Here is a 9,972-nt window from a genome sequence, read left to right as displayed (position 1 = left end):
TTCCCAAAATTTACATAGTGATATTTGGCATGCAAGTTTATCTTACTGGTAAACATCACTTTAATAAGAACAAAGACTGCAAAATTCTAAGTATGCAGAACAATTTGAGCTGGGATATATTTCAGACAATTATTCCCTATCTTGGCCTTAAGTGTGCACTTGGAGTCACCTGAATGGTTCCCTCTAGCTTTTGATAGCCCCACTGGTAAAGTGCAGGTATCTGCCCCCCGCCAGGCACCTGAGCACAGGATCAGGACTTCCAATTTGTACTTGTGACCATTATAGACAAAACCAATGTACAAGTTTAGGTATTGTACACCAGGAAATTATTCCCCTTTCACTGAAGTGTTCTCTCTCATCATGACTTCTCTTTTCTCCAGGGAAGCCGAGAGAAGAACAAGAACCCACACATCTCAATGTCAGCTGGTAGTTTTTTTAAGAGCTACTTTTTAATTTGGGCACATTGATGATACGAAAATTAATACTTTCTTTACATGGTGTTATCCTAAGCTCGAAACTGCATCTGAGATATACTTGTGTGTCTTTTCTGTTCAGTTCCTGAACCAAATAAGTAAGCAGTATGAATGAGAGCAGTTGTCATCCTTTCAGAATGTGGATTACATTTTATTTCATAAATTCTCTTAAGGATGTTCTTACCTTCCCTCTCTCTCATTTGTAATCATATAACATTCTCGGTCAACTACAACAAATGCTTACATGGAAATGATCTATTAGGAAGTTATTAGTATTTAGGATAATTTTGCTGACATTAATGCAATTTAGAAGCAGAATAAAAGGAAGCAGTGCCAGTGCTATGTTATCAGCCAGTTCTCCAGCTCACCCTAAACAAAGCTCTGTGAGCCAGTCTGATGATTCACAGACCACAGCTGAGTACCTCTGGGTTACACATGCTTATTGGAAAGCCTGCTACATGCAAGAACTGCTTTTCCCTTGTTGGACTGAAGGCAACACAAGGGAGTAGTCAGAGAGAAAGGTAGCATCATGCGCTGGTATCTTGGTTAGCCATCTACATCAGCGGAAGGATGCGCATGAGAATCTTCAAGGTTGCATGCAGGAATGAAAGTGATGATAATTTCTGCCCATGCAAAAGTGAATTGCTGGACAGGAACATGCAGAAGACTGAGATGGTAAAGACAAGATGTTAAATATACGTCAGTACACACCACCCCCCAGCAAAATTGAATCTTGAGCTTTAACAAGCTCTGTTAGCTTATGCATTACTTTTCTCTGTGAACTATTTTGAGAAAAGCTTCATGGTATTTGCTAATTTCAATTGGAGGCCTCACTCTTTCAATTATAAGTGAGTACATTCAAGTGGATACACTATACCTTACGGTCCCATCTTTAATCAATTGGTTCTACAGAGAACTGGCTTGAAAACAAGGAATTTATGATCTCTAAATTTATTTTTCCCACAGAACCTCCAGGAGTATTTTGGGGAAGAAAGACATTCTATTTGATCAATTTTCCCTTCTGGTTTCACTAAGAATTCCATAGAGACATTTGAGTTATTTCACTATTCCTACGCTGTTGTCACTCTTCAGGTGCTAAAAGGTAAATGGGGATCAGAATATATTAAACTGATGTGCTTATTAATCTTAATTGCAATTATGTTCCTTAAATGAGAAGGCTACTTATACAAGTCTGCTTTATTTCATGGACTGTTGTGGAAAAATAAGGTATATCTTCCAAAAATATTTTGGTAATCTGATCAGCATATAAATAGGAAGGTTTTGGCAATTGGGCAAGTGAGCAAATGCTAATCATTGGAAATTCTGGCAAACGAAGGAAAGGGATCAAGGTGCGTCACCTGGTCTTGGTGGTGTCAGCTGGCTTTGAACAAAGAATGTTATTGTGCTTGAGAGCAAATTTTAGTCAATTCATTTTCATGTATATTGCAGAAAGCTGTTGATTAAAGGCTAACTGATTAAAGGAAGTCATTATCTGGTACTACCGTGTACCATACCAAAATTCTAGGTTTTTAACTTGGCAAACTAAAGTTTGTGCAAATATCCCTGTATTTTCTGATACGTGTAATGATAGGCCCAGTCACTGAAACTCACAAAGCAGCCACAAAATCAACTTGCTCCCTGTAGAAACCTGAGTGCACAAGTGCAAAACTGGTGTCCTTGAAGAAGGCTTCAGACAGCTCTGTGATTTGCAAGAGTTGGACTTTTCAAAAGCGATAAAGCAGTCCCTAAAATACTTGTTCCTTGCTACTGAAGATATACTCCACGCAGGTGTGCATAATGAGACAGAAACCGCAACGAAGAGAAAGCGACCTCTGTCTTCATTACATAGCAAAAACTTACTCTCCTTGCCATGCAGGCAGGCGTGAAAAAGAGGGAGGCAAGGGAAGATGCCACAGAACCTTTCTCCTTTTGCAGTTTCTTCATGCATGAAAGGAAGAGAGGTCAAGTTCTCATGCCTGCTTTCCTAAAGTCACACTCGAGCCACTTCCCACTGAGCACACACTGCATGCAGTCAGTACTCCTGCTGCAAACTAAGCACCGTAGGAGGTGAGGAGGAGACCATCTGAGTAGAAGGCAAGGCAGCAGTATTCAGGAAACAGGTTAGTTTAGATCAAACGGTCTTATACCACAGCAGAAAAATGAGCATTTCCCTCTGTCATAACCAGACAAGCAGATTTACCTGGAAGGCCTTTTGGTTTTGATTTCCTACTGGCATCAGCTTTCCTGTATCTTCATTAAATGCTTATAACACTATGCTTTACTGACAATATTGGCAAGCGCAGGGGGGTAATATCACTATCCACATCCTGCGTTTTACTTTATTTTTGGCACAGAAGCTATTTAGAAGACAGTATTATCACCAACCATTGTCCTCTGCTCAGCAGAACAGTCACAGTTCGAAATATATTCAGCGTGGGACAGATCTACCTGCCCGTCGTCAGTGCTATTTTAAAGAATTACATGACTTATCAAGTCTTCAGTCAGGAACCTATTTTAAGCCTCACTGTCATTAGCCGAGACTAATTTTACTAGGCAAAACAGCAGACTTCTGCAAATGGTCAAGAAACACTACAAGATGGGGTTGGTCAAATCAGAAGCAACATACAGTGAGATAAGCCTGGACATATTAAAAATAGGGCTAACCAGGCCAGACTTGACCTTTTGCTAGAACAAAGCTAGTAGTTTCTTAAAGGTGTTGGTGACTTCTTATCAGGCCTAAGTCTGTTACAGTCTCTAACAACGAGATGTAGTAGAATGAGAAATCCAGCCCAATTTCTCCACCTTACAGAAGAAGTCTGCCTCCTACTCAGGAGGGAAAAACAAGGCCTCTTAATAGTTAAAGAAAGATCTGTAACATTCATTTTCTGGGCTTGAAGATCGTCATGACAATGTAAAGGCAGATTTTTGAGCAGTGAGAGTGAAAGAATTACTAGTCTAAATATCAAAAAGAAACTGGATAGAAAAACTTGACTGACAGTTTAATTAACAAAACCCATCACTTGGGAGATTTTCTGAGGGGGGCTGGACTAAGCAGTAGAAATATGCTGTAGTAAACAATCTTGCCTTAAGGGTTAATGACAGCACCTTCAAAAAAGGTCTTTATCATTGCAAAAATTCCAAAAGTTACCAACTATTGGAGATTTTTATTACTTTTTTCTGTAATTACATAAAGAATTTAAATTCTACAAGCTTGGAAGGTGTTCAGATTCTATTTTGTATCCTGCAGGAAAAAGGATTTCAAGTATTTCTCTATTCGATTCCATGGTTTATACGCACTGAATTTTCATTATTAAATCTGCTGATGCAAAGCTAAGGGCAAGGGGTTCATTAGTTACATCTGCATTAATTTCATATCTGATCAAACTATGCTTTTCTGATTATTACAAAAATGCCTTTAAAAATAACATTAAGTGTAAACATTGAGATATAATCTAGACATTTTCTTTTCCATTATAATACATGCACTAGGACTATTTGAAACAAATAGTATCTGTATTATGTTCATAAAACATTAAGGATATACAACTCCTATTTAAGTGAAAACACTGTATTCAGAAAACCATTTAATTTGGTTGAAAATCAGAACGGGAAGATTTTTTACTTAGGTACATTTGACATTTATGGAAAAAAGTTAATTGCTTATTCATATTTTAAATTCTATCAAAATTTCCCATATATAGATAAAATTCACCCACTCTGAACCAAAGTTTGATCTTAGCAACATTCAGGAAAAGTTAAAAGTGTTGCTTTTATTTCATGCAGTTATGCTATTTTCCACAGGCACTAATAGGATGGTATGATCAGAATCTGTTTGTGTTCCCATAAGGAAAATATAAATGAATGTTGTGTATTAAATGGCAGGCTTACTGAATTACTATGGTACTTAGATAAGAAAAGTGAATTTTAAAAGGAACTAGTGCTCATATACTCTTAAATAATACTTAAACATTACTATCTTTTTTTAAAAGTATGACAGATAGAAATTTTGTTTTTCTTTAAACACTCCAGGATTTGGTTGATTCATGCAAAATCCTCCATAAACGGAAGCTTTTCCTTCCTTCTACAACACAGAAAACCAATGGGAGTTTGAATGAACCTTGTTCTTCTATGGAGTGTGGATATAAATTCCAGATGCTTGGAAGCAGCAAAAAGTGTAAGAGTTTCAATCTAATCTCATGCACTAATCTCTTCGCTCATAATTACTGCTACCAGATAAAGGTACATAATTTGCAGTTTATAGGTTTGGTTTTTTCTTTTTTTACATTATTGAGGGCTGTAAGAGTCAACCTTCCATTGCAGAGACCAGTGTTTTATCACCAGAAACTTTTGCTTCTATCAATGCTAAGGACTCCTAATGCAGATTGATGAGGGCTAACATCAACTGCTTCTATGGAAACCACAAAGAGTTTAATTTAGTTGGATTTTTTGTTTCATCTAATGATCAGAGCATAAACTAGAAAGGGAAGTGACATTGCTCTTGGTGTACTTCAAACAGAAAATAGAAGTATTTGGAGACCTTTGGTATAGGTTTGCCATATCTTGAGTGACACAACTTAAATGCAAACCCTTGTTGTAAAGTTGAAACAAAAGGCTCCCATTCTAGGCACCAGCAATGTCTCAAGTGCCTTTGCCATGGGCACAAATTAATACATTATTGCCAGAGAAGGCATATTATTCAAATGAGAATGCTAATAGATCTTATCAATAGGTTGTCATCTAACATCTATTAATTATGCTTTGTTTTCATTCACACCTAATACAATATTTGTTCATTTCTGTTGTTGTTTCAGCTGCTTTGTCAGGTTTATTCTAATGGAGATATGGAGATATCTATAATATGGAGATACCTATAATTCTTACTGACCTTCAAGTTAATAGGGGAAAGCTTTTTGACCAAGTTTTCTATTGTGGGAAGAAAAGTTCTTTCAATAATCAGTTGAGGAGTTATTGTTTTAAAACAGAATAAAGTACTGTGTAAAACAGGCACATAATTGTTTTAGTTTTAAAACCTTTTATTTCAGATAAAGCATGCTGCTATATACAGAAAAAAATGTGGGTCAAAGCAAGAGCAATACAGAATGGGCAACATATTCCTTAAAACTTACATATTGCTTAAAACTTAAAAGATGTTTTTAAAAACTTCAGTGTACCAGTAGTACTATATATTCTTCTTACTCTTAAGTCACCTCTAGCAAAATGTCATTTCCTCACAGAACCCGAGTAACTACAGCTATCTCTAGCTTTCATATGACAAATTCAGGTTTCCAACAGAAAACTTGCAGCAATAGTTTCAGCAAATTACTTCTACCAGTATAATATATTGAAGAAATATAACTTCACATTGCTATTATCTTATTTCAAATGGCATAATTCAACCATGCAACCTAAGCGTGTTGTACGTTTAGCAAAGTCTAGGCCAGGCTCAGTTTTCCTTTTCATCTTTCTTTCTCCTACTTAATTATCTTTACAGCAGTAAAACTCAGTAAAAGTGTCATTCCTCTTCCTCCTAAGTATTACTGTCAATAACTTCCCTCTCATTTTCTTCTCGAATTAAAGTCAAGAGAGTACAATAGTGATGTTGTCCTGTATACTGAAGGTACATTTGATATAGCAAAGGACAGAAGCTAATCTACTTTATAATGAAGAACATGAACCGGGTTGTATCATTATTTTTACTTTTGGTGACAGCGAATGGATACCAGGCTAACAACAGAAATCTACAGAAGACAGGCACTCAGAGAAAGGCCCTAGCAGTAAGTCTTTCCTGTGTGTGTGACACTCTTAGGCTCTAACTCAGGACAGCAGTTAATTTTTTTTCCTGTAATTCTCTGTCTCGTCTATTTGCCTGCTAGGTGTGGGCTTTTAACTTTTAACATTAAGGATTTGCGCTGATAGGCCGTGATGCCAGTTGCGCAATTTGGCAAAGCGTGGGCTGTTACGTTCCGTTTCAAACCTTTCCCTGTGGCATGAAGAGAGAGAGAGAGAGAGAGAGAGAAAGACAGAGACAGAGGGGGGAGAGAGAGACACACACACAGAGAAGAAAGAAAGGAGGGAGAAAGAAAGGGGTTAGGGACCATGGCTACCACTCCCCTGCCTTATAACTAGGGCAATGGCAGTTTATTTGGATTTTTTCCTCAGCTTTCAAATCAGCGCAAAGAAGGCTGGATGATCCTTTTTGGACTGTATATGAAAGGTTTTGCAGTTGTTCATTTCTGAGAAGTAACTTGATATAATTTCATATTCTTTGACTTGTACTTAGTAATGCAGGGCTGCTTTTGCTAGAAATGCAGTGTAATCCCATTGTTTTCCTGCCAGCAGATTCTCTCAGCTTTTCTCTCCCTCCCCCCAGCTGAGCAGTCAGTGAAAGTTAACTCCATACAAGAGCAAAATTAATGCAACTATTTTCCATTCTGTAATACCTAGGTCAGCCTATATATATCCTGCTGTCTTTCCTCCGTGAGGATCATCAGCCACAAGTTTCAGCAGTGCTTTTCTATAGCTTTTCTCAGCGTGAGTATAAATGTTGACATTTGCATAAATATTTCCGGTCATTTGGGCCAAAAAGCAGAATAATGTGGGATTTTCAAAGCACAGTCCCATGAAGTATTGGCCACCTCCTGCGAGCACCCCTAGCTGCCTTTGACTGCAGGCTGGGTTACTCAAGCAAGTTATAAGCAATGTTCAGTACCTCTCAGGATTTAATCTTTTCTAGATGTTCTATAGTTTAAATTCAGGTTTTGGAAATGAGAAGGGGAAGGAGGAGGATGTGGGATGAGAGCAGAGTCAAGGAGAAGTATATCAAACAGAATGGAAAATAAAATGTTATTTGCAAAACGTGTGTGATTCATTGCAAACAAGGTAATTTCCCCCTCGTTATTTACACACAAAATGCAAGACAATTGTGTTAACGCAGCAGAACTTGAGAGTGAAACCAGCCAAACAGAAATGAACAGACTGGGCTGGTTTTACTCCTCAGGCTGAAGAAAGCACAAAACAATAAACAGAGTAAATGCCAACAGATTCAGTGATATTTCTAAATCTTCTGTTCCTAATAACACAGTGTCATGCAAGTAACACTCCTAAAGCACTCTTGATGTATGACTTCTCAAATGATCTTCCACACTTTTAAGTAATTAAAAAGATATAAAGTATTCCTAGCTGAAATGCTGAAACTCCATGATGGCGTTTTTTCAAGTTACACTGGAGCATGCTAGCTACAGTGGATCTTCCAGGAAATTTAAGAATTCCCTTACTGCTTTAAAGATATACCACTCCATTCAAGGAAAAGGTATTCAGAAACAACTGTCTGGCTTGAAATGGATACCATCTTTCCGGAAAATATTCTGTAACAATCATCGCAACAGCAATGGAAAGTTTTCATAGCAAGTTATAATCTCTCTTCAAAATAGCAGTAGCATGAGCAAAGGACAGCCATGCAATGTGTTCATTAATATTAAAGGAATGTTCTGCCACCTGAAAATTCCCAAGCTGTATGGATTCTGTTCAGAGCGTATGTCATGCAGTTAGAAGCAGCGATGTAGAAGTCATTATTTTTATGTAAAACAGTTCTGCCAAAAATATGCTACATTTTAAAAAAAATTTTTTTCAATTTTCTTCCCCAAGAGTTTGGAAGAAACCTGATCACCATCTCATGCAGTTCTTGCTTACGGCACTGAAGACCTGACACGAAAAGACAGGAGAAAGCACCAGAGAGAGATCGCTCACAGCATGCCCTGAGAACAAAATTCCCCACACTGTGAAATCTCTGGCACTCCAAGTTTTGGAACATGAAGGGTCTTTCCAGAACGCCAGCACAGTGTGGGATTAATGCAACAGTGAATCTGGCAAAACCCAGGTCCCACAGTTCCATGGAAACCTTTTGCTTTCAGGAGCCCAGCAAGCCTTCCAGGTGCTCCCAAACTGGGGGCCTAGAGAAAGGTGTGGTTGTACAGCTGGCTGGAGTAGATACTGAAGAGGAGTTGCTACTCCATTGCTGTGCTGGAAGAGTGGAGTTAAAGTATGGATTCTGTGCCCCTGACATAGGTCCTTCCATCCTTTACATAATCAGAAGTGGCAGGGGCCTTTCCAAAAGATGAAACAGAAGGGGCCCAACAGGCCCAGAAGAGTAGCATATGATGGATGCCATGCATGACCAGGGCTCTTGCTACCAAATCTGCAGTGGAGTGTGTGCAACATCTGAGGTAGGTACCAAGCCACCAAGATGGGGCAAGCACTATCAGGTAGGTAGGAAGGAGACCCCATTTCATTCCTTGCACCAGAGCTCGTGCCAATTGCACTGTACCTGTATACCTACTTAGTATATGTTGCCTTCTGCCTCTACTATCGATGAATGCCCTTAAACCTCTTTAGGTAATACAGCTGTGCCTACAAAGACTCATAAGCATAACTGTCCTTATGAAAAAAAAGGGTAACAGTGATACCTCAAATTGGCAGAAAATGTGCAAAGCACAGTGGATATAGTAATGTACTTTAAGTTACATTGAATAGAATGTGCAATGCACACGTGTTGAGAATTATTTTCAACATCTGATAGCACATTAAGTTTCCAATATCTAGTACTTTCCAAAGCCATAGATTACAGCCATAAAGTTTATTTCTTTAAAACAACATATTACTCTCAGGTGTATATGGGGGACTGTTAAGTTCAGCACAGCACTTTAAATCCCATCATTATAAGGATTATGCACAATACATTTAATAAGAATTAGGCTTGCGCATTTGAGGGAAGAAATAAAACCATGAGGGATGTAATGTCAAGCCTGATGTTTGAGCACCTTGCTAAGAGCTTTGATGAACTGCAGTGGAAGGTTTATAGCAAACATAAACTGAAAGTATACTTGTATTTTCACAGGGAAGATGACAGACATCTTTCTCACAGATTCAACCCTTGTAACTTGCACTGTGATCAAAAGCTCAGAACGTTTATAGAAGCCACATGGCAGTCAAAAAAGAAGAAGAAAGAAAGAAGATTGCATTTCAAATGCACCCTAAGCCCCGCCAGCAGCTTAGAGTAGCTAACCTGATACAGGGATTTAAAGTATGCAAAACAGAAAATCAGGCTTGCATGCAGGATGCTCCAATTCAACTGCAGTTTTTAAGCTCAGCATAAGACTCTCTAAGAAATGGATTTCCTGGCTACGCAGGACAACATAAAGTGATCATGATAAATCTTTAATTCCCTATTGTATCACTGAATATACCCACTTTTTCCAGTGTTTTTGGTAGGTGCTATGAAACAGATACATTTATCCACTAGCAAAAGCAGTCCTGTGCTTCCATATTTGACAAATTTGGGTTGTATTTATTCCAAACAAAACATAAGGAAATGATTATGGATATGGGTGGAAACAACTCCGTTACTGTATCATTTCAGGAGAATCAAATGTCAATCATAGGGTCATCCAAATAAATTGCTCACAGATTTCAGTGCTATCACAACATTATATATTTTCATCCA

The 9,972-nt window shown here is 38.1% G+C and overlaps 1 protein-coding gene across 1 annotated transcript in view; it reads right to left on the bottom strand.

Annotated features, from left to right (window-relative positions):
• Positions 1-9,972, bottom strand: part of LDB3 (LIM domain binding 3) — a 116,825-nt gene that overhangs the window by 34,817 nt on the left and 72,036 nt on the right. The window lies entirely within an intron of this gene.

The sequence above is a fragment of the Phaethon lepturus genome, unplaced genomic scaffold (assembly GCF_000687285.1).
Source record: "Phaethon lepturus isolate BGI_N335 unplaced genomic scaffold, ASM68728v1 scaffold38000, whole genome shotgun sequence".
Lineage (NCBI taxonomy): Eukaryota > Metazoa > Chordata > Aves > Phaethontiformes > Phaethontidae > Phaethon > Phaethon lepturus.
The sequence above is the reverse complement of the archived record's forward strand: the minus strand, read 5'-3'. Positions and strand labels throughout refer to the sequence as shown.